Source organism: Hemiscyllium ocellatum, chromosome 6, assembly GCF_020745735.1.
Source record: "Hemiscyllium ocellatum isolate sHemOce1 chromosome 6, sHemOce1.pat.X.cur, whole genome shotgun sequence".
NCBI classification, from domain to species: Eukaryota; Metazoa; Chordata; class Chondrichthyes; order Orectolobiformes; family Hemiscylliidae; genus Hemiscyllium; species Hemiscyllium ocellatum.
The window spans coordinates 18,086,432-18,111,951 of record NC_083406.1 but is presented as its reverse complement, the minus strand read 5'-3'; the positions used below and the strand labels follow the sequence as shown (position 1 = coordinate 18,111,951).

Here is a 25,520-nt window from a genome sequence, read left to right as displayed (position 1 = left end):
ACCTCTGATTAAATGCTGCCTCTCCAAGTGGATTATGCCAACCGGAGTTAGACGCTGGTCTGTAGTTCTCTGATCTATCTCTATCACCCTTCTTGAAAAAATGGAGCCATGTTAACTGCTTACCAGTCCTCAGGCAGCACCCCAAATGTGGCCAAAGAGGAATTAAAAATTTGTGTCCGGATTCCTGGGATTTTCTTCTTTGTCTCCCACAACAGGTTGGAATACAACTCTTCTGGATCTGGGGATTTGTCCACTTTTAAACCTGATGAAACCTTCAATACCTCCTCAATCCCTATGTCAATCTTCTCAAGAACATCACAGTCTATCATCTTCTTGAATTCTGCACCAACATCTTTCTTCTGCTGAGTCCAAAGCACTTTAATTGAGCACTTTTTATTTTGCTGAGGAAATGCAGTCGTCAGAGAATCCAAGTTGTTTGGATTTACTGGAGAGTGAATGAAAGTGTGGCATGGGAGTGGGAGGATGGTGTTTAGTGATGCCGTACCAACTTGTGGTCTCAACTTCACGTTAACAGCAAAATGAGAGGAAGAGATGAGATGGCATGCATCAATGCCATTTTTCAAGTGCACCAGATGATGCAATATCAGCCTCTATTTCCACACCAATGCAAAGGGTAGAGCAATATTTTCCACTAGTGGCTAATGTTGATGTAGATGTTGAGACACTTGTGGTGAAAGTTGTCCGTATAAATCTTGAGGTTCATCTAATTTTAAAATGAATGAAAAGAGTTGACAGGATAGTTAGCCCTATATAATGAGCCATCAACATTTTTTTTAAACTTGATTTTTTTCTATACTTTAATCAGAACCACAAATGCTAAATTTCTCTGTTGTCTGGGCCTACACCAATTTAACCTTCTGATTAGATTAGATTCCCGACAGTGTAGAAACAGGCCCTTCGGCACAACAAGTCCACACCGACCTTCTGAAGAGTAACCCACCCAGACCCATTCCCTCTGACTAATGTGCCTTACACTATGGGCAATCTTGCATAGCCAATTCACCTGACCTGCACATCTTTGTGACTGTGGGAGGAAACCCATGCAGACACAGACAGTCACCCGGGCTGGAATCAAACCTGGGACCCTGGCGCTATGAGGCAGCAGTGCTAACCACTGAGCCACAGTGCCACCCTTCTGTTGCCATCTTGGAACAAAATAATAACATTATATGTGGTAATACACAAGGGGACAAACTAAGGCTTTGAGTTTAAGAAGTGGAGTTTAAAACTGCACCAAATCACACGGATTGTATCTCAGTGCATGCTTGAGATGAAATATGAAATTAGAAATATATATTGCACAGCTGACATCAAACTTTATGCACAGTATTGGCTAGCTGCCTTCGTGTGACATTTCCATAGCCTCAACAATTGATTTCCAGTCACCATTCACTTATGTCATATTGTTGGTTTGGGAGCATGGTTAACAGGATTTTCCTTGTAGGCTGTTGTTGTAAAGAATTTATACTGGCAATTACAAGCACAGCAATTATCAGAGGAAGTAATTATTTTGTGTGGTGTTTAAGTGAAATTTAATATTTGCTGTCAGATCTTATGGTGAAAAGTTAATGTAATCTTAACTTATTGTATGCTATAGAAAATAATAGTTTCTAAAATGCAGCCATGCCTAGTTATGAAGCTTTCATTAGGAATGAATGAATATTCTTGCACAGAAAACCCACAGTAGTTGAAACAAAAAGAAATGGGCGGTGCAGTGACTCGGAGACTAGCATTGCTGCCTCACAACGCCAGAGACCGGGTTTGATTCCACCCTTGGGTAACTGCCTGTGGAGTTTGCACGTTCTCCCTGTGTCTGTGTGGGTTTCCTCCAGTTTCCTCCCATAGTCCAAAAATGTGCAGGTTAGGTGGGTTGGCCATGCTAAATTGTTTCGTAGTGTCCAGGGATGTGCAGGCCAGGTGGATTAGCCATGGGAAATGCAGGGTTAAAAGGATAAGGTAGGGGGCTGGGTTTGGGTGGGCTGCTCTTCAGAAGGTTGGAGTGGACCTGATGGGCTCAATGGCCTGCTTACACACTGTAGGGATTCTTTGATTTTAAATCCCTTTGTATGAGGAGAAAATGTGCAAGAACTCGGGCTAAGGTAAAGTGTTGGTTTGTTCACAATGCCTGCCTCTGTTGTGTGAACATAACTGGAACAACACTAATGTACTGTGAGTGCTTTGACAAGAAAAGTGCTATTTGCGTGATTTGCATTTCCCTTAGTACACAACCAAATTTAACTTCAATTTTGAGAGAATGGCAAAATCTCTAGGATACCTTTGTGCGCAAAGTGAGGTTAGCAGAGGAGCACAAAATGTGTGAAGCAAAATGTGGTGTTCCACAAGGAGTAGACTGGGAGTGAGGCCAATTTGATAAAGGATGTGCTCCTCTTCTTACTGCAGCTGTTTTTTTGCTGGAAGCTTTGAACAGCAAACATAATCTGTGCCGTGGTGACCCTGCGCTTATTGCTGGTGTTAATTACGCAGCTTTAATTACAAAAACACGCTGGTGATGTTGAAAAGGATTTAGTTAATTCCTTCCTTTTTAGTATCAGCCTCTTGAATTAAGGCTGAGCCTCAAGTCAGTGCCAGCTATCTGTGTAAAAGTAAGTGGTGGGGACAACTGCCTCTGATTACTCATTGTGCTTGTCCATCAGAGAAACCTACTTCACATTGTACAGCTGCACAGCTTTGGATGAATAGGGGGCTGCTACTCTATAATAAATGTTCTGCCTTCCTATGTTTTATAATTTTCTTTGGGAAGTGAGTGGGCGGAGTTGGAGGATCTTCCCATTTGGTGAGGCATTTCAGGGCAGTACAGTTGGTATTTCTTGTAAAAACAATGGCTCACTGGTTATGTGAATAGTCTTCAGGAAGAAGGCTGGAAACATGATACTGCAGTAAAGCAACCTGCTTTCAATACTGGACCTGCTTCAGTTAAAATGAACATACAATAGCATGCTGGAACGTTCATATCCAGGAAATTGGTAACAGGAGAAAATCATTCAGACCTTCAGCCCTCTTCTGTCAGTTTAATTTCTATTTGTCTTGGTTAGACGTTTAATACCTTTGCATAAGTGTTTTGGATTGGGATGGTTTTGTTTATTGATGTCCCTACTCAAAATGTTAAGTTAAATTTTGACCAATTTAGTTAGAAAACAAGTCTTTAGTTCCCATACTCTGCTAGAATTTGATCCCAGCTTTCCTGGTCTTTTCTGTGACTATGTAATTTTAATTTAAATTGTCTGTTCATTGATACACTCTGAGCTGATGACAAACAAATACATCATTTGAACTAAAGTGTTGTGGAAGACAACACTCTGTAAGAAATATGGGGTGCTGGAGAAACTCAGCAGGTCTGGCCGCATCTGTGGAGAGAGAAACAGAGTTAGCGTCTCCAGTCCAAGGTGACCCTTCTTCAGAGACGGAGCTGCTGAGTTTCTCCAGAGTTTTTATTTCAGATTTCCAGCGGCTGCAGCATTTTGCATTTCCCACATTCAGCTGTAGAATCTTCTGTTTGGATTAGATTCCCTACAGTGTGGAAACTGGCCCTTCGGCCCAACCAGTCCACAACGACCCTCCGAAGAGTAACCCACCCAGACCCATCTCCCTTTGACTAATGCACCTAACACTACGGGCAATTTAGCATGGCCAATTCACCTGACCTGCACATATCTTTGAACTGTGGGAGGAAACCGGAGCACCCGGAGGAAACCCACGCAGACACTGGGAGAATGTGCAAACTCCACACAGACAGTTGCCCGAGGCTGGTATCGAACCTGGGACCCTGGTGCTGTGAGGCTGGAGTGCTAACCGCTGAGCCACCGTGCCGCCCCAAATACGTGAAGATCAAAAGGGCATCATTCCGTTCCTTCAATCCACTCCACCAATCAATAAGGTCATTAATCTTGTTTGTTAAAACCAATTTCCAGCACTAACCATGTATCATGTAGCATTTTTAATATGTAGAAATCTATCAATCTTATCTTGAATGTAATCAATGAGTGAGCCTCCGCAGCTCGCTGGGGCAGAGAAATCGAGATTACCCGAGTGAAGAAATGCATTCTTATCTCAGATTTAAATGGCCTGTCTTTCTAAGACTCCGTCTCCTGATTCTAGAATCAGGACAGAGCAAATGGCCTTTCTGCCTCTAACCTGTTGAACCTTGTAAGAATTTTGTATGTTTGAATCTCGAAACTCAAGAGAAAACAGCTCATTTACTTCAAACACAAGAACTCAAATTGCTTGAAAAACTCAGCAGGTCTGGCAGCACCTGTGGAGGGAAATCAGAGTTAACGTTTTGGGTCCAGTGACCCTTCTTCAGAATTCAGGTTTTCTGTACACAGATGCTGAGATTTTCCTGTTTTGGTTTCTATTACTGATTGTCAGGATCTGCAGTTCTCTCAGTTTTTAGCCCAGTTTACTTAATCTTTCCTCAGGACAATCCCTCCATCCCAGGAATTAGTTTGGTGAACCTTTGTGAAAGGTATATATTTATAACCTTTATGACAAGGGTTTGCATGGGTGAGGAGACCGAAACTGCACACAATACCTCTCACCATGACTTTGTAAAATTGCAGCAAGGCGTATTTACTCCTATACTCAGAACCTAAACCCAAATACTTATGAAACTTGTGCTTGTGCATTGCGTTGCAAACAGTGGTTAAATTGGATTAGTGGGCTGGTGTAGGTTAGGTAGGCTTCGGTCGGCACAACATCGAGGGCCGAAGGGCCTGTACTGCGCTGTATTTTTCTATGTTCTATGTTCTATGGACTGGACCACCTTAAAATATTGTGACAGCTCTTTTCCTTTGAAAGGCTCAATAAGCATCGGAGAAAGGCAGTGCTGGTAGCATAGATGTGTACATGGGATGACTGAATGCAACTTTCTGCATTCACACTTGTCCCATTCACTCAGTAACCCTATCACTCCAACTCTATCCTCCTACTCCACCTTCTAGAATAAGCACAGCAGAAAATTGTTGGTTGCTAATTCAAGTAGAGTTTAACAAAATTCCTCTGGGAGGAGCAGACAAAGTTTGGAATTGCTAACCTGACACAAAATCTTATCTTCCATCATTTTGGGTTTCCTAGACCCCTTCCAACAGCTACTTGAGCTTGTGCAAGCACTCAGCGTCCAGTATGACTTCAGAATGCAATTCTAGTTTGATCACTCTCCTGAGAAAAATAAACTTCGATAATGTTATCTCACCTACTGCTTTCATATCTACTCCCTCCTCCACCAATGTATGGTGGTCGCACTCTGCCTCTTCTAAAAGATGCATTGCTTCATCAAGGCTTCCTCAGCAGCATCTTCCAAACTCCTGGTCCTTGCCATCTAAAAGGACAAATGTAAGTGCATTGAAACACTACCAGTTAGACCACACACCATCCTGGCTTAAAACTATAGTCCCATTCCTTCACTGTCACTCTACCTGCACTGCAGCAACTCAAGAAAGGAAGCTCACCACCAGCTTATGGTGATTAGGGTTGGACAAGAAATGCAAGCCTTGCTGTGACACTTGTTTCTTGACGATCAATATTTTCAAAGATCTAAATAGTTGGATCCAGTTATAAATGAAAAAAATAATATTAAATGGTTATTCTGGTAAATAGCAAATGAGAGGACTATGTAGGAGCCTGTGCTCCACTCAGACTATCTAATCATGGTGACCATTTGAATGTCATGATGTGAAACAACCACACTAAACTTGTGGAAGAAAAATCCAAAAGCAATTCACTGTGAATGTCTTGAGAGGAAAGCACTTATTTTTGCATAGTACCTCTCGTCACCTTCAGATGCCCAAACTGTTTTTAGTCATTGAAATTCTTTGGTGGGTCTTGTTATTGTTGCAATGTGTGAAACCTTATGCAACCGAAAACAAGTCTAGGAGACAGCAGCAAAATCTTACAAAGTGGTGACTGGCTCAATAAAAAAACAGATCCAGCTCTGGGAATGGAGGGTTTGAGTTATAAAAATAGGCTGGTTCTTTTTTCACTGCAGCATGGGAGGTTGAAGGTTCACCTTACAGAAGTTCATAAGATCACGAGGGGCATAGATAAGGTGAATAGAAAAGGTCTTTTCCCTAGGGTGAGGGAGTTCAAAACTAGAGGGGGGATATTTATAAGGTGAGGGGCAATGTTTTTACACTGAGAGTGGTTCGTATGTGGATTGAAGTGCCAAAGGAAGTGGTGGATGTAGGGACGGTTACACTGTTTAAAAGATATTTGGATAAGTTCATGAATAGGAAAGGTTTGGAGGGATATGGGCCAAATGCAGGCAGTGGGGACTAGTTTAATTTGGGAACGTGGTTGGCCTGGACTGGTCAGACAGAAAGGTCTGTTTCCGAGCTGTATGACTCTATAACTATGGATCAATGCTTATGACACAAGTCCAGCTGTTCTGGATCTGACTTTACCATTCTATATTTTATAGGGCGTTTGCTTCATTCAAAATAAGTTGGATAGATGTTAAATCCAAGGCATGGTTAAGATTGGGTGATTAGATTAGATTATTTCCAGTGTGGAAACAGGCCCTTTGGCCCTACAAGTCCACACCGACCCGCCGAAGCGCAACCCACCCATACCCTTACATTTACCCCTTACCTAACACTACGGGCAATTTAGCATGTCCAATTCACCTGACCCACACATCTTTGGACTGTGGGAGGAAACCGGAGCACCCGGAGGAAACCCACGCCGACACGGGGAGAACGTGCAAACCCGGGTTTCTGGCGCTGTGAGGCAGCAGTGCTAACCACTGTGCCACCGTGCCACCTGTTGGCTGGCTTACATTAAAATTAGAAGAGATTGCAGTGAAGCCTTGTGTTATTAATATGAGGTTTTATAAAATTGTAGTGCTTTGGGACTATATCTTTAATTTTGGGTAAATTGGAGAAATGACGGCAGTCATGTGGCCTATTCTAAATTCTGTTAATGATAGTCTCACTGACTTGATTGCTAAAGGTTAAATGGGACTCAGATTATTTTGTTGTGAAGAAGATGTAATATAGTCACACCTTTAAACAATGACCAGAGCCAACTGGTTAAATAGATGGTCTTCAGATGGCAGAGAGATGTTAAGAATGTCAGGCTTTTCGATGCAATGCATTTAATTCCAAGATTGAATGGATTTGAGGGTTGGTTCCAGAGTATAGCTTATCAGCACATCTACCTGGATGCGAGATCTACATGATTCTCTTTGTTAACATTGAGATGAGTTTTGAGAGGGGAGGATTGCGTAGGATATTATTGCAGGATTGGGTTGCATGTCTTCCTGAAAAAAAAGTCAACTTTCATAGCCAGGTCAGTCTACAAGAATCCAAAAGAAAGAGAGCAGAGGCAGCAATATTCTGTAGTTCATCATGCAAGATGTGAGTTGGAGCTCACACTTGGAACTAAGAACCCAAGGTGGTGAGGATTTAAAGGAAGGTAGGGGATTCTCCTAATTTTGGCTAGAGGGAGGAATTCCAGCATAACTCTCACTGTGAAAACCAATTCAGGGACTGAAGTTTCCAGTTGGAAAAAGAAGGAGCTTAGGAATCACTTTTGATTTAGAATCACTTAGAACAGTACAGCACAGGAACAGGCCCTTCGGCCCACCATGTCTGAGCCAACCCCAATGTCATTTTGACCTAATCCCACCTGCCTGCACATGGTCCATATCCCTTTATTCCCTGTGTCTGTATAAATGCCACGTTGCCATCGTATCTGCTTCTACCACCTACCGCTCAGTGTATTCAGGCACCTACCATCCTCTGTGTAAAATACTTGCCTCGTCCATCTCCTTTAAACTTTGCCCCTCTCACCTTATACCTATGCCTCCTAGTATTTGGAGGGAAAAAACTCCAATCATCCACTCTAGTGCCTCTCATAATTTTATATACTTCTAGCAGGTCGCTCCTCAGTCTCTGATATTCTAGTGAAATGGCAAGCTTGTCCAACCTCTCCTTACAGCTAATACACCCCAATCCAGGCAGCATCCTGGTAAACCTTTTTTACATTCACTCTAGAGCCCCAAGATCCTTCCCACAGTGTGGTGACCAGAACTGCACACACTACTCCAAATGTAGCCTAACGAAAACACTGAGGGAGTGCCGCACAGTCAGAACTTCCTTTTGTTGAGATGTCAAACAAAGTTTCTATCTTTCTGTCAGGGGATTGTAAAAGTTGTCACGCACTATTTCAAAGAAGAGCAGGGAAGTTCTTCCCAGTATGCTGGTCAATATTTACCCCAAAAAGTATCATTTAAAAAGAGCATTCTGGCCTTCATCACATTACCCTTTATGGGATCTTATTGAATGCCAATTGGCTGCCAGGTCTCTTCCATTATCATAGCAGCTACATTTAGAAAAGAACTCCACTGATTGTGAAATGTTTTGGGATTGTCTGTAGTCATGAAAGGTGTTCCTAAATGAATGTCCTACTTTAGACAATTCCGGTGAGTGGGTTCGATATTAGTTTTTGGCCACAATCAGAATTAATGATGATTGTATTTCAGTCTGCTGACCTGCAGGTCTCCTGACTCTTAGAACAATTTTATAACCATTTGGATAGTAGTTGAGAGCTCATTCATACTCTGACACCATAATCATGTAATCGTGCTGAAGAAACCCAGTTTCATGTATTTGGTAATGGTGTGCATCCATTTTAATTTAGTCCCACCTACAACAAAACTTTGCATTTATGTAGCACGAAAGCTTTACAAAGTGCTCCAAGACTTTTCAAAGGAGTTGTTAGCAAATAAAGTATGACAGTGAACATTTGAACAGAAGTTAGGAAGGGGAGAACCAGAAGCTTGGCCAAAAGACTGCTTTTAAAGAACTTCTTTTCAGAGGAACAGTAGAGGTGGAACTATTCAGAGACAAAATTCCAGAATTGATGACTCAGGCAGCTGAAGGCATGGCAAGGTGGAGGGATAACATTTGGGAATGCTGAAACTGTCAAGAGATCATGGAGGATTGCTGGCTACAGAAAGTGAAAGAGGTGAGGAAGAGTGATTCATAGGAGGGAATTTAAACCTTTTCTGTTTCATCAAAATACACTGACATGTTGCATGTAGTGACACATCAATCAATCATCTTACATTTCGGATTATTAGTAGTGTTAATTGAAAATCCCTTGAAACAAGTGATAAGTTTGAAAGGGAAAATCCAGAGCCCTGTTTGGATCAACTGTTAATCATGGGCCACAAGAAAACCATTTTAGGACATGATAAAAATGAGTACAATTACACTGCTTTATAGGTAAAAACAATGACTGCAGATGCTGGAAACCAGATTCTGGATTAATGGTGCTGGAAGAGCAAAGCAGTTCAGGCAGCATCCAAGGAGCAGTAAAATCGACGTTTCGGGCAAAAGCCCTTCATCAGGAATAAAGGCAGAGAGCCTGAAGCGTAGAGAGATAAGCTAGGGGAGGATGGGGGTGGGGAGAAAGTAGCATAGAGTACAATAGGTGAGTGGGGGAGGGGATGAAGGCGATAGGTCAAGAGGGGAGGGGTCAGTGGATAGGTGGAAAGGAAGTTAGGCAGGTAGGACAAGTCATGGGACAGTGCTGAGCTGTAGGTTTGGAACTGGGGTGAGGTGGGGGAAGGGGAAATGAGGAAACTGTTGGAGTCCACATTGATGCCCTGGGGTTGAAGTGTTCCGAGGCAGAAGATGAGGTGAGGTGGTGGTGAGGGAGCGGCGGTGAAGGAGGCCCAGGACCTCCATGTCCTCGGCAGAGTGGGAGGGGGAGTTGAAATGTTGGGCCACAGGGCGGTGTGGTTGATTGGTGCAGGTGTCCCGGAGATGTTCCCTAAAGCGCTCTGCTAGGAGGCGTCCAGTCTCCCCAATGTAGAGGAGACCGCATCGGGAGCAACGGATACAATAAATGATATTGGTGGATGTGCAGGTAAACTTTGATGGATGTGGAATGCTCCTTTAGGGCCTTGGATGGAGGTGAGGGTTGAGGTGTGGGCGCAGGTTTTGCAGTGGCAGGGGAAGGTGCCAGGATGGGAGGGTGGGTTGTAGGGGGGCATGGACCTGACCAGGTAGTCACGGAGGGAACTGTTTTTGCAGAAGACGGAAGGAGGCGGGGAGGGAAATATATCCCTGGTGGTGGGGTCTTTTTGGAGGTGACAGAAATGTTGGTGGATGATTTGGTTTATGCGAAGGTTGGTAGGGTGGAAGATGAACACCAGGGGCGTTCTGTCCTTGTTACGGTTGGAGGGGTGGGGGTGCGGGATGTGGACGAGATTCGTTGGAGGGCATCTTTAGCCAAGTGGGAAGGGAAATTGCGGTCTCTAAAGAAGGAGGCCATCTGGTGTGTTCTGTGGTGGAACTGGTCCTCCTTGGAGCAGATACGGCAGGGGCGGAGGAATTGGGAATAAGGGATGGCATTTTTGCAAGAGGTAGGGTGGGAAGAGGTGTAATCCAGGTAGCTGTGGGAGTCAGTGGGTTTGTAAAAATTGTCAGCGTCAAGTCGGTCGTCATTAATGGAGATGGAGAGGTCCAGGAAGGGGAGGGAGGTGTCAGAGATGGTCTAGGTAAATTTAAGGTCAGGGTGGAATGTGTTGGTGAAGTTGATGAATTGCTCAACCTCCTCGCGGGAGCGTGAGGTGGCGCCAATGCAGTCATCAATGTAGCGGAGGAGGAGGTGGGGAGTAGTGCCGGTGTAATTACGGAAGATCGACTGTTCTATGTAGCCAACAAAGAGACAGGCATAACTGGGGCCCATACGTGTGCTCATGGCTACCTCTTTGGTCTGGAGGAAGTGGGAGGATTCGAAGGAGAAATTGTGAAGGGTGAGGACCAGTTCGGCCAAAAGAATGAGAGTGTTTTGGAAGGGTACTGTTGGGGATGTCTGGAGGGGAAAAAACGGAGGGCTTGGAGGCCCTGGTCATGGCGGATGAAGGTGTAGAGGGATTGGATATCCATAGTGAAGATGAGGCATCGGGGGGCCGGGGAATCGGAAGTCTTGGTGGAGGTGGAGGGTGTGGTTGGTGTCTTGAACATGTGTGGGGAGTTCCTGGACTAGGGGGGATGGGACAGTGTCGAGGTAGGTAGAGATGAGTTCAGTGGGGCAGGAGCATGCTGAGACAATGGGTCGGCCAGGGTGGTCAGGCTTGTGGATCTTGGGAAGGAGGTAGAACCGGACAGTGCGGGGTTCCCGGACTATGAGGTTGGAAGCTGTGGGTGGGAGATCTCCTGAGTTGATGAGGTTCTGTATGGTCTGGGAGATGATGGTTTGGTGATGGGGGATGGGGGGGGTAGGAAGAGGTGTCCTCAAGTTGGCATTTGGCGTCAGTGGGCCAGAACACTCCTTTATAGCATAGTGTGAGCTCCATACAAATGTTTGTAGTTTTCGTTAGTTGGAGCAATATGAAAGTGCAACGTAATTTTCAGTCTGAGTTTTTTAGTTGTCTGGCGACCGAGCTTTTCTTTACAATTCCTTCGACTGATTTCGGTTTGCTTCTTGCTGTTTGTGTTGTTTCTACTCTGTGGGCGCCTGGAATAAACCTGTTTGTGAGGTGATGGAACTGTATCCCAGACTGCTTTGCAGATTAGTACATGGGGCGGGGTGTTTGGACTGAAGATCGGATTTGCTTGATACCTGCTATCTAATACGCAAGGTATTCCAGTATGATCCATGAAATCTGTATCTGCCAATTAACAAGGGAACTCCAGAACACTAGAAACTAAGGAGAAACTAAGGAGAAAGATTGTGGAAGCAATAAAAAATGTGTTTATATTTGAATATATTTTCAATGTATTTGTTTGTTAATTATACTCAAAAATATTGGAGAGGCAATAAAAGGCTGTTTGACTGATAGCGAAGAATAATTCAGTCAGTTAATTAATTTTAGATTAGATTAGGTTAGATTTCCTACAGTGTGGAAACAGGCCCTTCAGCTCAACCAGTTCACATCGACCCTTCGCAGAGCAACCTACCCAGACCCATCTCCCTTTGACTAATGCATCTAACACTATGGGCAATTTAACATGGCCAATTCACCCGACCTGCACATCTTTGGACTGTCAGAGGAAACCCATGCAGACATGCGGAGAATGTGCAAACTCCACACAGACGGTCGCCCGAGGCTGGAGCCTAGATATTCATTTTGGTATATTCTTCATGGCAACACCTCAACAATCAGCGTTTGATCTCAGAGTAGCGCTCTATGTGATATCAAGAAATGTTTGAAAACACTGGAGCCTGTACCTATGAACTTTGACAATATTCTGAAAGTAATACTAAAGTTGTCTGCTTCAGAATGTGCTGTGCCCCTAGACAAGCTGCTCCAATAAGCTACAACACCGGCATCTATTGACAATGCGGAACATTATCCACAAAAAAACAGGACAAATCCAACCCGGCCAATGACCGGCCTGTAATTGTTCTCTGTATCACCGACTAAGTGATGGAAGAGTTGTCAACACTGTGATCAAGTGGCACTTGCAAAGGAATAACCTTTACTCTGAATGCTTCGTTTGGATTTGAACCAAAGAGCTGAACTCCAGAGATGAGGTGAGAGTAACTGTTGTTGACATCAAGACAGCATCGATCAAATATGGCGTCAAAGAGCCCTAGCAAATCTGAAATCATTGAGAGTAATGACTGTGCAGGTTGTAGTCATATCTAGCCCAAAGTTTGTGTCTGTAGGGAGTCAGTCATTTCAACTCCAGGACATCAGATACAGGAGTTTCCTGGCATAGTGTCCTCAGCCCAATAATCTTCAGCTGTTTCAACAATGATCTTCCCTCCATCATAAGGTCAGAATTGGGGATATTCACTGATCATTACATAATGTTCAGCACCGTTTCCAATCCCTCAGACACTCAAGTGGGCCTCCATTTACAGCAAGATCTGGACAACATGCAGGGTTGGGCTGACAAGTGGCAACTAACATTCGTGCCTCACAGGTGCCAGGCAATGACGATCTCCAACAAGAGAGAGCCTAACCATCTCTCATTGCTGTTCAGTGGCATTACTGTCAGTAAGTTGCCTACAATCAACGTTCTGAGATTATCATTGACCAAAACTGAACTGGACTGGCCATGCAAGTACTACAGCTACAAGAGCAGTCTGAGGCTGTGAATTTTGTGATAAGTAACTTACCTCCTGCTTCCCCAATGTCTGACCACAATCCAGAAGGCACAAGTCAGGAATGTGATGGAATATTTACCACTTGTCTGTATGAGTGCAGCTCTAAAAACACTCAAGTGGCTTAACACTATCCAGGACAAAGCAGCCCACTTAATTGGCACACTTTCAGCATTCACTCACTCCAACATTGAAGCACTGTACCAGTGGTATTTCCCATCTACAAGATGCAATGCAGTAATATACAAATGTTACTTTAACAACACCAGCCACGTCCATGACCTCTACTACCTAGAAGGGCAAGATCATCAGACTACCTGCAAATTCCCCTCCAAGTCATTTAACATCCTGACTTGGAACTATATCATAACTCCTACGCTGCAAATAGGTTAAAATCACAGAATCTTTTCCTAAGATCCCTGGGGTTGTCCCTACAACCCAAGAGCTGCACCACCTTCTCAGGGACATTCAGGGATGTAGAATCTGTTCACATTCGGACATTGTTCAATGGCAGAACACTGACAGTGGATGTACACCTGGCAACTAATGGCGAGGATGTAAGAGAAGATCAGCATGAGATTGTACAGTGAGACTTCCAGGAATATGTTTAACCAGAATTGGCAACATGAATAGTATCCAGTATCATTTGGGGCCCATAATGGTGCATCTGTGAGTTGGCTGCTCTGCAGCCTCTGCTGCTGTGTCCAGTTTCACCCTATGTGAGCCTTGTTTGATGAAGTGCAGTACAATTGAACCTGCAGGCAATAATTATAATCTATCAAATGCCACAACTGTATCGGACAATAAAGGCATGAATTCACAAGCCTGTTTTTGAGTAAAATTCTGTGACCTAAATTGCAAACCCTTTATATTTCAGTGTCTTAGTACTGCTAGCTACAAACATAACATTTGAACAGGAAATAAAAGCAAAAACTGAAATTAAAAAAAAGTGTTTGAGAAACTCAGCAGGACTGGCACCATCTATGGAGAGAAAAACAGTTTGTTTAAGTCCAATATGATTTCTTCAAAATATTAACTCTATTTCCCTCTCATTGAACAGGAAATTATATGCTTTTTCAAATTTGAGTGACATGAATTTATAACATGCATGTTTTAAAGATGAATTGTTTGTTTGTAATGTTTTGCGAGATCTTGACTTTAAAATTCTCATCTTTGTTTTCAAGACTGCATGAGTTCCCCCCCTTTCCAAACTCCCATATCCCTGTAACCTCTTCCAGCATTAAAGATTTCTATAAGATTTCTTTGAGATTTCTATACACCTTCACTTCTGGCTTCTTGCACAGTCCACTTTCATCCTCCCACTGTTGACAACTATGCCATCATTTGCTTTGCACCCAAATTCTGGAACTCTGTCCCTAAACTCCTTTGCATCGCTATCTGCTTTTCATTCAGTCCTTACATGCAACTCTTTGATCCAAGTGATTACATGTAAATTGCAGTTTCAGCTGAAAGGTGCTTGTGGGGCCTTGGGCCATAAGGAGAGCTGTAGTTCTTTCAGACTGCATTTACTGCTCACGCTAAGGTCAACTCTACATTGGGAAGACCAAATGGCAATTGGATGACCACTTTGTCTGTGCACATGACAGAGCGCTTGCAGTGGCCATTTTAATTTTCTACTTTGCTTTCACACTGCTGTCAGTGTTCCAGTGGAGCCCACTACAGGCTGGAGTAACTTTCAAATAGGCACTTTGCAGCTTTTTGCACTCAGCGTTGAGTTTGACAAGGCAAAACCATCTGCACCTCCATTTTCTTTCTTGTTCTTTGCATGTTTTGGCCTTGATTTTTTGTTTTTGTTTTTGCTTTAGAACAGCAACCTGTTCATTATTCTGACATTTACAACCCCTTTTCCCATTCTAATTGAAAGACCATTGACTGAAACGGTTAACTCATGTTTCTTTCTCCACAGATGTACCAGACCTCCTGGGTATGTCCACCATTTTCTATTTGCAGATTTCCAGCATCAACAGTGTTTAGCTTTCAACTTGAAAATGTGTAATGGACGACAGAAAAGCTAGTTAAGATTTTAAAGATACAAACGAGGCAAACCAGGCAACTTGTACAAACAAATTAAGCTATCTTACATCATATAGAAGAGACTGGTCTTCTGACAGAAAAAATGCAATGTGAATTGCAATTTATCAGTTGCTTTCCTGATCAGTGTCTTCACAAACACTGAATAAAAGATAAGGGCAAGAAGTAAAATAGACAACAAGTCCATTCTGGTTTAAGGATATATTTTCCCAGAGAAATACCTCACTTGGACCCTGATCTAGGAAATCTTCAGGAATTATTATTCATATCCTTCATCCTATTCTTTGGAGTGAAATAATTTTTATTCTGATCCCTTGTTTGTGTTTTGCTTTGCCCAAACAGAAGGTGATATTGCAGCTGGACCCCCATGACCTTCTTTGTGCCTTCTGTCACACTTAGCAGACAAATACAGGATGTGACAGAACAAAGAGAGATGTGATATTACTGAACCTTTACTGAAGGACTTCATGCTTCTTAATAAAGCCTGAAGGAAGTTATGAGACTTTCTACTTTACTCAGATGATTTTCTTTTTGGAAGTACTGCAGTCAGGGTGTTTTATTTTGTTTAAGCTACCAAAGTTGTTCTATGGTGTGGTACTGCTCTGTACAACAGATGCTCTGCATTAATTGGCCTGTGCAGATCTGACCCTGGCTGTGGATTTTAGCTGAGAGTTTCATAAGCTTATTTATTACTGCATATTACCTGGCAAGGATGATACAAGCATTGAAAGCAAAAGTATTTCATGGTCTGCAGTTTCTAATGTCATATGGGTTTAAAAACCTGTGTTTCTTTGGTAATGTTTAAGCAGCAGGTAAACTCTAAATATCATCCATCAGGAGATAATTTTTTAATCCAGATACACAAATGACTGATGAACCTGTCTCTTGTATGAATGTTTAGCACCACAGAAAGCCATATGTCACTGGCACCAGTTCCATTGCAGTCCTCACATTTCTGAAAGACTGCGCTAAAACAAACAATTCAAATCCTCTTGTTTTCTATTTTCATTTTAACTTAGCTAAAAGAAAGCTACTGCTGGAAGAACCTAACTTTAAAAAAGGAAGTGATTTCGTGACCGCCCTATTTGAATACGAAAAGACGTTGTAGTTTGTTTTCTTGAGGAGATAGACAGTAAATGCTTGTTGCGGGGGGTTTCGGGAGGGTGTGTGGGGGTAGGGGAACTCTAATGTATTTTTCCATCTGTTCAAAACCGATCACAGCCCATGATAGCGCACACTGCCTCATGTGGGAAAACCACAGCTGTTACTGTATGCCACATCCAGCAAATATATTATGCTCATTTCACATCTCGAACGGATCAGGACCAAAATTGTGGCATTCCTTGTCAGGGACGGTCATGCTTTGCATTTTTAGTTTAGAGCATTTCCTGGCATCAGAGCGCACTGAAGTTTCAGTAATATTGTAAATGTTATCTTGGGTAGCCTGCATCAATACTCATTTACTTTTTCAGGTGATTGCCTGAATTTGTTAGGACCTTTCACCTTCCATATTTCTACTGGGTGCTTCTCAGCCTAATGCACTATAAAGCTATAAATATATGTGGTAAAATGCAGAATTTTTAATGGGCTGTTTGGTTTATTTTGTTAGTTTTTGCATCCAGTGCTTTCTGCTAATAACATTTGCCTGTGTGTAACTTTGGGACCTTGTTTTATATGAGGGTTCATTCATGGGAATAATTAAAGGGCACTTGGCAGCACCCCTTGGAAAATATAGCAGATGTCTTTAAAGGATGGACTTCAGAATCTTCTTGAGCCATCCCACAGTCATGTTGTTCTTACATCAGGCGTATGTCTTAATATACTTGCAAAGACTAAATCGGTTTACCTTTTTATTGGATTGTCCCCAAAATTTTAAGATGCAAGTCCCCAGGGAGGAACCACTCTGTGAAAATAAATGGGCCTTGATAGATTTCCATATCATTTAGAACTTCCCTTAATTGCACAGAGAAGACGTGCCAGTAAACCTGGAAAATTGGCAGCTTATATCTATTATAGTAATGTTGTAGGCCATGGCAAGCAGCTGGTCTTATTTCCCATCATTCACAATTAATCATCAGTCAGAGATGTCTGAAAATCTGAAAAAAAAGTGGCGATGCTGTGCGATGTTCAAAAGCACCTAAAATGCCAAGCTCTGTGCAGTAAATGGGCCAGGTTTGTTTTCTTTCTTTCTCTCTTTGCTGCAAATTCACTCTGGCTCAGAGCGGACCACAGTCTAATGAGTTGCTAGTCGGATAATCTGATGCGAATGTGAACTCTGACCTGGTGTCAGAGAGGAAGGGATGCTGTAGACTGGATGAAAGGTATGTGTTTCCAACTGATCAAACTTTGCATCAGTTAGAGGCAGAAAGGGAAGTCCATCACCAATGACTGAACTCGTCTAAAAGACTTCTAGGGCTTTTGACTATTTTGGAAGTAACACTGAAGAGCGATTGTCATAATCATTAAGTCTTCAAAATAACTTTGAAATTGTTTGTGAAATGTGGTCTAAATATGATTTGGATTTATTTAATATTGTCACTTGCACCTAGATACAGTGAAACATGTATAATGCCACCACACTCCAGTGCCGTCTTGGATTACAAAGTAAATTACTGAATAAATTGTAAAGTACTTAATAAATTGATATTAAATTGATGTTACTGAAGCTGAAACAGCTTCAAAAATTCACCTTTCCTACTCCATAATCTTCACCCGCTCCTGGCACTGTTAATATCCCAGTGATATTTGCCATGTTCCCTGTTCTTTTTCTATTAAATAATTTAATAAATTACATAGAGATAAACTATTTACTCTGAATGAGGGAGTGGTGTTTCTAGAACAAAGGGACAGGAACTTAAAAATTACAGCCAGTCCATTTAGGGATGAAATTTGAAAACAGTTTTTGACGCAGCGGGGAGTAGAAATTTAGAACTCTGTCCCCAAAAATACTGCTGAGGCTGGAAGTGAATTTAAAAAATTGCAGTGGTGATTAATAGAGTTTTATTGGGTCATGGATAAAGGGACATAGAACCAAGGCAAGTGGATGAAGTTAAGAAACGGATCAATTATGATGTAACTAAACAGTGTTACAGGTTGAGGGACTGACTGACTTCTAGAATCCTATTCCTATTACCACAGAATAAAATCTGTAATAAATCCAAAATTGCACACTGAGCAATACTGACTAATAGATCTGATGGATGATTGTTAGTTTTTTCACAGAATGGTGAGAATGTAGAATTCAGTACCATGTGAAGCGGTTAAGATGAATAATAGAGGTGCATTACACGGAACCCTAGATAAAACACACAAGTGAGAAAGAGATAGAAGGTTAAACATTTAGGGTCAGACATACACAAAAACCTATTTTCATTTGGCAGCTTTAATGCATAATAAAACTTGGCAAGGCATTTTGCGAAGCAAGCCATGTGCACCAGAGAAAGCTATTATGACAGAGGACCAAAAGATTGGTCTCAGAAGTAGTTTTGAAGGAGTTTCTTAAAGCAGGACCATGATGTAGGGAGGGATTTATAGAGCTGATGGCCAAGGCAGCTGAAGGAGTGGTTAATATCAGGGAACCAAACAAGGCTATAATTTGAGAAGTGCACATATTGTGTGGACTAGAGAAATTGACAGAAATAGGGAGGATGAGGCTATGGGGGGATTTGAGGATGAGAGTTGGTGACATTTTGGCAGGATTGGAGGAAGCTCAGGTAGAAGTCAACTAATAACTATCCAAATAACAAGGAACATCAGCGCTATAAATTCTAAGATTGATTTAATGCTTTTGTATTGATGGACAGTTTTCAACTAAGTGGTGTAAACTGAAAACTGACTGCAAATTGGCAAGTTTGGATAAGTTGAAGAACCCTAAGGCAGCCAGTCGCAATGATCCAATTCCCGCAGGTGACTTTTGTCAGATTTAGTCCAGGCCACCAGATGGAGCATCTACTTCAACAGAAGTGGGGGATTTAACAAAAAGCCATGTCCTGTGAGTTCTGCTTGAATTGTCTGTCTCTCCATCCTGCGAGCTGGGGAGTGACACTTGACAGCAGATGCGAAAAATCCAAACCAATCCCGCCCTCCTAGTGAGAGAAAGAGAAAGAAAGAGCGAGAGAGGGCTGAAACGATACTAGGGAAAGCAAGGCTCTCTTTTTAAGAATCGGGCAGAGGGTCGTGTCCTGCCAATTGTTGAGTGGCTTGCGATTTTTTTAATCTCTAGAGGATTTACATTGGGCCTTGGTGCCAAACACATTGCACACTGGTGTACTGCCAGCTATTAAATATGCAGTTCTATATGTTTCTCTAGTCAGAGATTACAGTCTAAAACACCAGCTAGTTAATATACTAAAATAAGCATTCACACCGTCTGAGAATGATTACAGAAAGAAGGAGATCACTCAGCCCATTGTCTATGCTAGCTCTCAGCTACTACAATTCAGCTCATCTTATGCCAAGGTAGCCCTACTTTTTTGTCTATCCCTGTTCTTGTTCTTGTTCTCCATGTTCAGGTCCATTCCAGTTCTAACCATTCACAGCAGAGTGAATGTCACCATTACTTCTCTTATCAGTCACCTTAAATCTATTTCCTTTCCTCTGGTTCTTGACCATTCTGCCAACAGGAACTGCCTCTACCCTCAGACGATGCCTGTGTGCCAGCACACTCCGAGCTACAAACCATTGCCGATGCATTCACTGAGGCGCGTAAGAGAATTGACTTCAGATTAAACATCTGGAAAACAAAAGTTCATTGCCAGCCCACTCCTGCCACACAAGGCTGCCAGCCTGCTATCATAATCCTCAGCACACCCCTGGGCAGCGTGGATCCCATATCTCAGGAGCTTCCTTTTAAATTCCAAGCAAATATTGACAAAGAAACCCACCGTCAACTCCACTGCAGCCTTGAAGGCCGAGACCTCAAATGCAGCACCAAGCTCATGGTCCAATAGCAGCCATACTTTCCACCCTCCAGTATACATCACAAAAATGGACCATAAACAGCAGGGATCTCAAATCCCCAGAGTGTCATCGCTAGCGCTACCTTCACAAATTCCTGCAATCCACTGGCAGGATAAACGTACCAACATGAGCACTCTCTCCCAGGTCAATATCCCCAGTATCGCGATCAGCTGCAATAGGCACGCCACATTATCCACATCCCCAACACTAGACTCACGAAACAAGTGTTCTACTCCGACCTCCACAATGGTAAGTGATTACTGTGAGTCAGAGGGTAGAAGAAATGCTACAAGGACACTCCGAAAGCCTCTCTAAACAATTGCAACCTCCCCCCACCCACATGTGGGAACAGCTTGTCGTTGAATACACAAACTTGGAGAAGAATCATCTGCAAAGGCACCAACACTTTGAGCGTCACTGAATGGAGCGCACAGGGGCCAAGTGAAAAAGCACACAGAACCCAGAGCATCCATCCACCCTTCTCCTCAAACACCACCTGCCCCACTTGAGACAGAGTCTGCAGCTCCAGAATTGAACTGTTCAGCCACCACAGAACCTATTCGTCCCCCCACCCACCATCCCAAGGTGGAAGCAAGTCATCATTGACCATGAGGAATTGCCTAAGAAGATTTTGAATTCTTCTATCAAATTTCCTCTCAACCTTCGGGTTCTATAAGGAGAATAGCTACAACTTTGCTGAATTATGCACACTGCTGAAGGCTCTCATCCTTAGAACATTGCCACAAAACTTTCCAGCACCCTCTCTAAAGCCTACACACACAAGACTCTGTGGTTGTTAAGGACATTACTCTCTTGTATTGTTTAAATATTTGCCACATTGAAGTCAATTCTCCTTTACCGTCTCAAAAACGGTCACTTGACCTGAAACATTGACTCCGCTTTCTCTCCACAGATGCTGCCAGACCTGCTGAGTTTCTCCATGTATTTCTATGGTTTTTTTTCTCCTTTTTACTAGTTTTGCTATAATTTCAACCCTTTCAGCATTCTGCAATGACTAAATGTAGGAGCAAATTACTGCAGATGCTGGAATCTGTACTGAAAACAAAAAATGCTGGAAATCACAGCCAGTTAGGCAGCATCCGATTGAATTCTGATGAAGAGTCGTCTAGACTCGTAACATTCGCTTGCTCTCTGTCTTCACAGATGCTGCCTGACCCACTGTGATCTCCAGCACTTTTTGTTTTCACCACAATGATCAAAGCTGGATCCAAGGGATTGATTCAGTATTGATTCTCAAGATATCTTTAATATGTCATACCAGAGAGTTTGTCTTTCATTCCATATAATATCTGCCTTGGGGAAAATGTTAGACGCTATTACTCAAGACATCATGACAAGGTCTTGAGTAACTTCAAGGTAATCAGGCTGAGCCAACATGGTTTTGTCAAAGGGAAATCATATTTACCTAACTTATTGAAGGTTTTTGAAGAAGTAATTTGTGTTGTAGCTAATGGGGATCTAGTGGCATGTATTAGAACAATATAGCATGGGAACAGCCCCTTCACCCACCATGATGGGGCTGACCATGATGCCATTCTAAAGTGGTGCGATTCTAAATGATGCCATCTGCCTGCACTTGTTCCATATCCCTCTATTCCCTGCGTGTCTGTCCAAAAGCCTCTTAAACGAATCTATCGTTTCTGCATCTACTACCTCCTCTAGAGACAAAAAAACTGCAGATCCTGAAATCCAAAATAGACAGGCAAGGATGTTGAAGAGCACAGCAAGCCAGGCAGTATCAGGAGGTCCTGAAAAAGGATTACACCTGAAACATTGACTTCTCTACTAACTCCCCTGGCAGCTTGTTCCAAGCTCCAACTTCTCTGTGTGTAAAAATAAACTTGCCTTGCACAACTCCTTTAGACTTTTCCCCTCTCACTTTAAACATAGTATTTGAAACTTCCATCCTGGGAAAAAGACTTCAACTATCCACCTCATCCACGCCCCTCATAATTTTATATACTTCTATCAGTATACTTAGTGAAACTTAGTGAAAACAATCCAAGTTTGTCCAATATCTCCTTATAGCTAACTCACTCCAATCTAGGCAACATCCTGGTAAATGGCTTTTGCACACTGTCCAAAGCTTTAACATCCTTCCCATAGTGTGGCATCCAGAACTGCACACAATGTTCCAAATCTGGCCTAACTAAAGTTTTATGCAGCTGCAACATGCCAACCTTTATACTCAATGCCCTGACCAATGAGGGCAAGTATGCAATATGCCTTCTTTACCATTTTATCCACTTGTGTTGCCACTTTTCATGGACTTGCACCCAACATTCCTCTGTATATCAGTGCTCCCAAGGGTCCAAGCCATCTACTGAATACTTTCCTCTTGCGTTTGACCTCCCAAAAAGCATCACTTTCCACTTGTCTGGATTCAATTCCGCCTGCCTTTCCAAGTGATCTGTATCCTATGACAACCTTCCTCACTATCCACAACTCCAATGGTTTTCATGTCACCTGCAAACCTACTAATCAAACTGCTTATATTTTCATCCAAATTATTTACATACATATTGCAAACAACAGAAGTCCCAGCACTGATCCTCGCAGAACACCACTGGTCACAGATCTCCAGTCAGTAAAACACTTCCCTCTATTTTCTATAGCTAAGCCAATTTTGTATCCAACTTGCCAACTCACCATGGACTTAATCTTCTGGACCAGCCGACCATGAGAGACCTTGTCAGGTGCTTCAGTAAAGTCAATGTAGACAACATCCACTGCCCTACCCATACCAATCATTTTGTTACTTCCTCAAAAAATTCAAATCTTTTTTTTAAAATTAGAATTAGAATTCCTACAATGCGGAAGCAGGCCCTTCGGCCCAAAAAGTCCACACCGACCCTTTGAAGAGTAACCCATTTAGACCCATTAGTCTACATTTCCCCTGACTAATGCGCCTAATACCTTCCTGTATACTGGGCAATTTAGCCTGGCCAATCCACCTAACCTGCACATCTTTGTACTGTGGGAGGAAACTGGAGCACCCGGAGGAAAACACACAGACACGGGGAGAATGTGCAAACTCCCCACAAACAGTTGCTCGAGGCTGGAATTGAACCTGGGTCCCTGGTAAGTGAGGCAGGAGTGCTAACCACTGACCCACTATGTAGCCTCAAAGTTTGTGAGACAAGACCTACCCTGCACAAAGCCATGCTGACTATCCCTAATAGGTCCATTCTTTTCCAAAATGCCAGTAAATCCTGTCACTAAGAATCTTCTCCAATAATTTCCCTATCACTGAGGCTCACCAGCTGATAATCTCATGGATTATCTCTGCTGCTTTTCTTAAACAAAGGAATAATATTGGCTATTCTCTAGTCTTCCGGTACCTCGCCTATGGTTAAAGAGGATGGAAAGATCTCTGTCATGGCCCAAGTTATCTCCTTCCTTGCCTCCCTCAGTATCATGCAATAGATCCAATTTGGCTGTGGAGACTTATCTCCCTTAATGTTTCTCAAGTCTACTATCACCTCCTCTTCCTTAATATTGGCATTCCCTAGAATATCAATGTATCCCTCCCTAATCTCACCATCATCCATGTCATTCTCCGAGATGAATATGGATGCAAGTGCTCATTGAGGACCTCACTCACTCCTTTTGGCTCCATGCTTAAGTTCCTTCCTTTGTCCTTGATTGGACCAATCATTTCCTTACCTACTCTCTTCCTCTTAAGATATCTCTAAAATACCTTGGGGACTCACCTTCACCTTACTTGCCAAGGACATTTCATTCCCCTTTTAGCCCTCCTAATTCCCTATTTAATTTCTTTCCTACTTCCTTTATATTCCTTAAGGCCCAATTCTGATTTCAGTTTCCTAAACCTTACACGTCTCCTTTTTCTTTTTGAATAAACTTTCAATATTGTACTTAGCTATTCAGAAGGTATTTAATAATATGCCAAATCAAAGGTCTTGAGTATCATCGTAGAATCTCAAAAATGTGGAAGCAGGCCATTCAGCCCATCGAGTCCACATTGACCCTCTGAAAAGCATCCGCCAAGACCCTCCCCTATCTCTGTAGTTTCCTATGTCTAATTCACTTAGCCTGCACATCCCTGGATAACCTGTAGGGTAACTTTGCATGGCCAATCCACCTAACCTGCACATCTTTGGTCTGTAAGAGATGTCACGGCAGAAAATAAGAGCTTGCAGTGTAGGGAGTAACACTGGGTGGATAGAAGATTGGCCCTCTAAACAGGAAACAGACAGTAGAAATAAATGGGTCTTTTTTTCAGGCTGGAATTGTGTCATGGGTGTTGTGCCACAGGGATCATTACTGGGGCCTCAATTCTTTACGGTTTATGTAAATTATTTGGATGAAAGGACCAAAAGTATAGTGGATAAATTTGCTGACAACACGAAGATTGGTAGAACATTGAGTTGCGAAGAGGACATAATGAACCTATAAAAGGATATAGATAAAATGAGTGGACAAAGATCCAGCAAATGAAATATAATGTGGGCAAGAGAGATAATTGTCCATTTTGGTAGAAAGAATAAAGAAGATGTGTATTATCTAAACGGTGAGAAGTTGCAGACTCTGAAATACATGCATGAATTACAGCACACATATTCAGTGAATAATCAGGAAGACAAATCGAATGTTATGGTTTATTGCAAAAGGAATTGAATGCAAGAGGAGGGAAGTTATGCTTCAGTTATATACAGCATTGGTGAGACCACATGTGGAGTACTGTCCACATTACTGATCACCATACTTACAGAAGGATTAAATTAGATTCCCTACAATTTGGAAACAGGCGCTTCAGCCCAACAAGTCCACACCGACCCTCCGAAAAGTGACCCACCGTGATTCATTCCCCTATCCTGTATATACCCCTGACTAATACACCTGACGTTGTGGGCAATTTAGCACGGTCAATTCATCTGACCTGCACATCTTTGGAATGTGGGAGGAAACCGGAGCACCCAGAGGAAACCCACGCACACACAGGGAGAATGTTGTTCATGCATTGGAAGCAGCTCAGAGAAGGTTTAATATCTGGCGTAAGCAGATTGCCTTCTGAAGAAAAACAAGACAAGCTAGGTCTGTTGTCCTCTGGAGTTTAGAAGAATTAAAGGTTTCAATTGAAACACATAAGGTCCTCAGGGAACTTGACCTGGTGGATATCAAAAGTATGTTTCCTCTCATAGCAGAATCTAAAACTAGGGGTCATAGTTTAAGAGTAAGTGATCACTCATTTAAGATAGAGATGAGACTTTTTATCTGTGAGAGTTGTGTTAGCTTGGAACTCTCTTCCATAAAGTCATATTGGATGCAGAATATTTAAATACTTTAAGGCAGAGGTAGATAGATCCTTGAATACCAAGGGAATGAAAGACTTTCAGGGATATGCAGGAATCTAACACTGAGGT

General features: G+C 42.5%; 1 protein-coding gene across 1 annotated transcript in view; it reads left to right on the top strand.

The window, feature by feature from the left end:
* Nucleotides 1-25,520, top strand: part of pcca (propionyl-CoA carboxylase subunit alpha) — a 386,004-nt gene that overhangs the window by 354,901 nt on the left and 5,583 nt on the right. The gene's annotated exons all lie outside the window — the stretch shown is intronic.